Source organism: Sturnira hondurensis, unplaced genomic scaffold, assembly GCF_014824575.4.
Source record: "Sturnira hondurensis isolate 20B ecotype Veracruz unplaced genomic scaffold, ASM1482457v3 Scaffold0007401, whole genome shotgun sequence".
NCBI classification, from domain to species: domain Eukaryota; kingdom Metazoa; phylum Chordata; class Mammalia; order Chiroptera; family Phyllostomidae; genus Sturnira; species Sturnira hondurensis.
Genome location: NW_028080032.1, coordinates 2,302,689 through 2,308,586, shown reverse-complemented (window position 1 = coordinate 2,308,586; position 5,898 = coordinate 2,302,689). Strand labels below are relative to the sequence as shown.

The following is a 5,898-nucleotide window of genomic DNA, read 5'->3' as shown; positions in this document are numbered from 1 at the left end:
CACCATTCCTGTCTGCCCCCCCCCTCCCCACATAGAGGCTGCATAGCCAGAAAAGGCCACAGAGACACAGGCAGGGCAATGGCAGCATCTGTGTGCCCTACAGCTGCCCCACGGAAACATATACCCAGACAAGCCTAAGAAGAGATGCACTCGTAGATATCTCAAACACAGGGGCACCAGATTTACCAGGAGAAAACCCACAGAGTTACAACAAACTGAGTAACATCTGAACCAGAAGGATGCACTTGATTACTGAGGACACGTACATGGTGATGGGAAAGGTGAGGAAAGGAAGAGGGAGAGTAAAGAAGAAATGCTGTTCTTGGAGTTACAAGTCCTCCAAAGGCCTCCGGGAAATCTGTCCCCAAAGTCACAGACCTTATGGAAAGAAAAGGACCTATGATCCTCTTTCAGCCACCCATCCAATCAGTAACACGTTGACTGATGGCCTGCATTTGGTAGGCTTTAAATGGAAAAGCCTCCTCATTTTCCTTCGACCACTCCACAGGCAGGATCTTTTACATGGATCTCCATTCCTACTCTGGAAAAAATTTGTGAAGAGAGCACAGATTTCTGGTCACTCTCAGTTTTAATAATCATGATTATTTTAATAATTATGATTTACAAAATAAGTCGCAAATCTCAATCTCTAATTTACAGGGAAAGAAAAGATGAAATCACATAACAAGTCTTCATGTTCTTTATATCCAAAGAATTCTGCTCATTATAGGACTTTTAATAGTACCTCATATTCACTTTGGAATTTATCTTATTTGTACAAACACTTTTATTTGTTTGGGGTCATTAATTTTGACTTTAGGTTTAAAAATAATACTGTGCCCTGACTAGGCTCAGTGGGTTGGGTGTCATCCCACAAACTGAAAGGTTGCCAGTTCGATTCCCAGTCAGGGCACATGTCTGGGTTATGAGACAGGTTTCTCTCTCACACTGATGTTTCTCTTCCTCCTTTTCTCCCTCCCTTGCTGTCTCTCTAAAAAGAAATAAATAAAATCTTTAAAAAATAAAAACAATACTTGTTTTCAAAAGGTTTGAAAAGTGATCACAAGTCTTGACTGAATCTTACCTCAAAATGGGGCTGCTATTCCTGCTCTCTAAAGTGTCTAAGATTGCTAAACTAACCTTACTATGTGGATTCAAGTTTAAGTTCATGGACAAAGATATCTGTGAACCTGCCCATGTACATGCATTATTTGTTCAAATTCTGCTTACAACACATTCTCCTGGAGAAGTAATACTTAGTAATCACTCATTCTATTAGAGTTCTTGAGCATATTTTCAAAGTATCATATAAAATAAAACAGCCAAATAACAGGACTTTTCCCCCCAGTATTGTACCTAACTTGACATTAGTGTCAAAAAATACTAAATCTACATTCCTTGTGTGAAAGCAACTAGAAAGTTAAAGATCATTGCTGCATTTTCCTTCTTAAATTACTTGTTTTATAACATGTTCCACAGTAAAATAGAAACACAGTCCCCAAACATGATTCTGAAGTGTTAGGACTTCATCTTTGCCACTGTATGTGTAGGGATTTGTCTATGAACCCTAGTAAGAGTTGACCATAATTTTATTTCCATTGGCAGTTAGGCTATATTTTAATCCATGGAAATGCTTGCATATAATATGACTGAAATGAAGATATTTGATACCAAAGAAATTCCAATTCCATAGTTTTTGAAGTAGCTGATTTAACTTCATTTATTTAGTTAATTTAGGGGTGGGAATAAAAAACATTGAGAATTGAACATCATCCCAGTACTTACATACTCATGATGCCTTTTTACATAGCTGTAAAATATATGTGAGAATTTTGGAAATGTGGGCCCTGACTGGATAGCTCAGTTGGTCAGAATGTCATCCTGATACACCAACATTATGGGCTTGATTCCCAGTAAGGGCACATACAACGAATACTTAAATAAGTGGAACAACAAATTGATGTCTCTTTCCCTCTCTTTCTAAAATCAGTCATAAAAAATTTAAAAGAGTTATAATAAAGGAACATCACATTAAAAAAACTTTGAAAATGTGTAATTACGACATTCAAAAAGACTTATGGGTGTGTTGTAATGATGAAGCTCTGAAACTGGGAGTCTGGATGTCATCCTGGAAAGAGTGTGAGTGTCACATGGGTCAATACTGGCTTAGCAGCTGTGTGAACCTGGCAGACAAGTACCTTATCAGTTCTTCATTTAAAAAAAAAAGAAGTACCTTCCCCCTCTCCCCACCAACACTCAAACTCACAAAACCAACACTCTGTCTCATAGGCTTACTAGAAGAAGCAATGCTAGTTCCCCTCTTACCGGCAAATCAGGGATCAATATCATAACATATTTATACCTAACCTATGTACCGTGCAACTTGAGTGAATTAACATCTGGTCCCATGAATGAAAAATGAGTCCTCTGTGAGGAGAGATATAATTGACCATTTGTGAAGGCAATTGACATTTTTCAGAAAAGGGATAAAAGCAACTCATTCTTTGTAAATCTGACATTATTCTTGATAGTCTAAGAGTGAGACAATATCTTAAATGCTCTGCAAGAGATGCTCTGAAACGGTATGGAAAGGAGAAACTGATTTGACTTTTTAATTCTCCCCAATGAAGAAGTCAATGTAGAAATGAGAGCATATTGTAGTAGTTTCTTGCCTCTTCTTCTCTACTTCCATTATCTTTTGATCTCTTCTTTGCTCCCTCCTTTTCATTTTTCTTCTCTTCTTGTGTCTGTCTCTCTCTTTCACAATGTGCAAAGTCTTCAGTGTGTAATGTTAATAAAACCAAGAACAGTTATTTGCAGTCATTTCTAACTCAAAGAGCCATATAATGAATTAAATTAGTGGAAATTTGTCAGTAATGTAGCATTTCAAAGAAGTCATACATAAATATGTTACGACATTGCAATCATATACTTATAAACTAAAACCAAAAAGTGTGTTTGAACAAATGAATCATGTAACTTTTGAGACATATAACTTTTAGTTCATTAGTACTTTATAAAAATATATACTAAGACTAACTTCCTATGAAAATACACCAAGGATTTGGACTTCTGGTCAAGATGGTAGCATAGGTAAACACAGCACACATCCTTGCACAACTACATCAAAATTACAATGAAACTATAGAATAACCATTATTTAGAACCATCACAAACTGAGCTGAATGGAAGTCCTACAACTACAGAATTAAAGAAGAAACCACATCGAGACTAGACTACAACTCCAGGCAAAACAAAACTGCTAGCCTCTGAAATCTATACATTCAATCTTCCAACATGGCAGATGGCAAGAGTTTCAATGAAATACATTCATGTGGAAGGAAAGCTCAGTTTTTTCTGAGAACTACAAACAAATATGGCAAAACAGCGGTTTTGCATGTAGATTGTCTTGATGATATGTCTTGGAGAAATCTATGTGAAGAGGATTTGTGAAAAATTAAAGGTGTTATTAGCTTTATTTTTCAAATGGGTATTCAAAGATGTCTGGTGTGAATCCATTCAGATTTGAAAGCACAGGATTTGGCATCATTAATAATGTCAACCAGGTTCTGAAGGCTCAGCAAACCTTTCACTGTGAAAANACTACATCAAAATTACAATGAAACTATAGAATAACCATTATTTAGAACCATCACAAACTGAGCTGAATGGAAGTCCTACAACTACAGAATTAAAGAAGAAACCACATCGAGACTAGACTACAACTCCAGGCAAAACAAAACTGCTAGCCTCTGAAATCTATACATTCAATTTTCCAACATGGCAGATGGCAAGAGTTTCAATGAAATACATTCATGTGAAAGGAAAGCTCAGTTTTTCCTGAGAACTACAAACAAATATGGCAAAACAGTGGTTTTGCATGTAGATTGTCTTGATGATATGTCTTGGAGAAATCTATGTGAAGAGGATTTGTGAAAAATTAAAGGTGTTATTAGCTTTACTTTTCAAATGGGTATTCAAAGATGTCTGGTGTGAATCCATTCAGATTTGAAAGCACAGGATTTGGCATCATTAATAATGTCAACCAGGTTATGAAGGCTCAGCAAACCTTTCACTGTGAAAAGTGGAAGTGGAGAAGAGATGCTGGTTTCATCCTTGGATATAGTTGTGGAAGTGAGACAGAACACAGAGCTACCCAACTGCCTGCTTGAGCACGAGAGCCCCATGAAGGAGCGAGACAAAGCAGTGTCCCGCCTGGGTGGCTCCCACTGGGAGTGTGGGGCTGGCTAGCTGAGCACAGCTGCAAACTTTTCATCCAGATTGTTACACTGTTGACTTCAATTTGGGGTGCAAGCACTGTGTGAATGAATAAGGGGCCAGTTCTCTATTGTTGTGGTGAACTATCAAGTGCAATTTGCAATAAGTTATCATAAAAAGTTGTTAGATTACAATTGTACATGCTGCATTTTACATTTTGTTGGACACTTTGCCCCACTAAGTGGTGAAAAGGACAGATGCTACAAGAACTGCTTTGTTTATGAGGTATTTTGATTTTGTTTTCCTTTGTTTAATTACCTCACTTTAAAAAACACAAGTGGGTCCACAGTTAAACCAAACCTATATATGTGCAGCTTCACATTTTATTTTACATGAACCACTTGATTAGAAAAACTCATTTTGTCCTCAATCCTCAGAACCAATGTGAAGAGGTCTTTTAGTTTGAGTTGTGCATGAATTACTGAACATTGTTCTCTGCTTTTCTTCATGAAAAATACTTGCTTTGGTTCTCTTTACTGTGAGTTGAAAACATCTCTCATTATCCTCCTTTTGTTCCTTTAAAAAAATTTTGCCAGTGATGTTTATGGAATAGTCATTACTAATGACATTTTGTGAATTTAAATATATTCATTTGAATGTAGCAGTCCACTAAAAAATACAATTCTAGAAAGAAAGAAAAAGAGAAAAAAAGAGGAGAAAAGAAAAGATACATCAGTGCACTCATGGAAGCTTTCTGAATGAGCTGTGTTGAACGGATTATATTGTTTAAAGTAATGCCTTTATATAATTTGTCATTTCAACCTAATGTAAATAACTGGATGACTTGTATAAATTTACAATTGTCATAAATCTTTGGAATTATAGATTTTTTCAAATCTCAGTATGTATAGAACATGCCTTCCATCAAGGACCTTAATTTTTTTAATGTTTCTTATGACAGGTGGAATCATATAGTATCTATTAGCTACATGATATCTAATTGAATATGAAATATACTACTTAAGCTTTAAGGTTCTATAATTCAGTGGTTATATTTTGATTTTAAATGATATGTTTAATGAGGAATTTATAATAAATAAAATGAACTGATAGTTTCAAAAACTTCATTAAACAATTTCTACATATCAGTTGCAGCCTATAGTTTTAAGTTCTGGGATATAGCTATGGCTCTGTGTGTGTATGTGTGTGTGTGTTTAGAGTTAAGTTTGGGGCAGTCATGGGGATTTAACTGTGCTTCCTCTTCTATCTGTTGTTAAAGTAAGCATTTTATTAAATTAAAACATACATGAAGTACACAGAGTGTACAGATTAGTACAAAGGAAACACATTCTTGAAGCCATAGTACAGATCAGATCAAGGGAAAAGCACCAGCAGCCTCCCAGCTGTGCCTTAGTCATCAGCTCTGCCAAAGATCAACCACTATCCTGCCATCCCTCATTGGAGATTCATTCTGCTTGATTTTGAACTTTACATGTATAGAATCACACAGCCTGTCTTCTTTTAGGTCAAGTGTCTTTGATGCAACATTACATCTGTGAGATTTATTCATGCTGTTGTATGCCACATTCTTTCACATTGCTGTCTACTTTTCCATTGTATGATTATACCACAATTTATTCTAATGTTGATATGTGTCTTTGGGCTGATTCCAGTTTGAAA

General features: G+C 36.0%; 1 pseudogene; it reads left to right on the top strand.

Moving 5' to 3' along the window:
• The first annotated feature begins 239 nt into the window (after nt 1-239).
• LOC118990930 (armadillo repeat-containing protein 1-like) lies at nt 240-4,296 on the top strand (annotated as a pseudogene).
• The last annotated feature ends 1,602 nt before the right edge of the window (nt 4,297-5,898 follow it).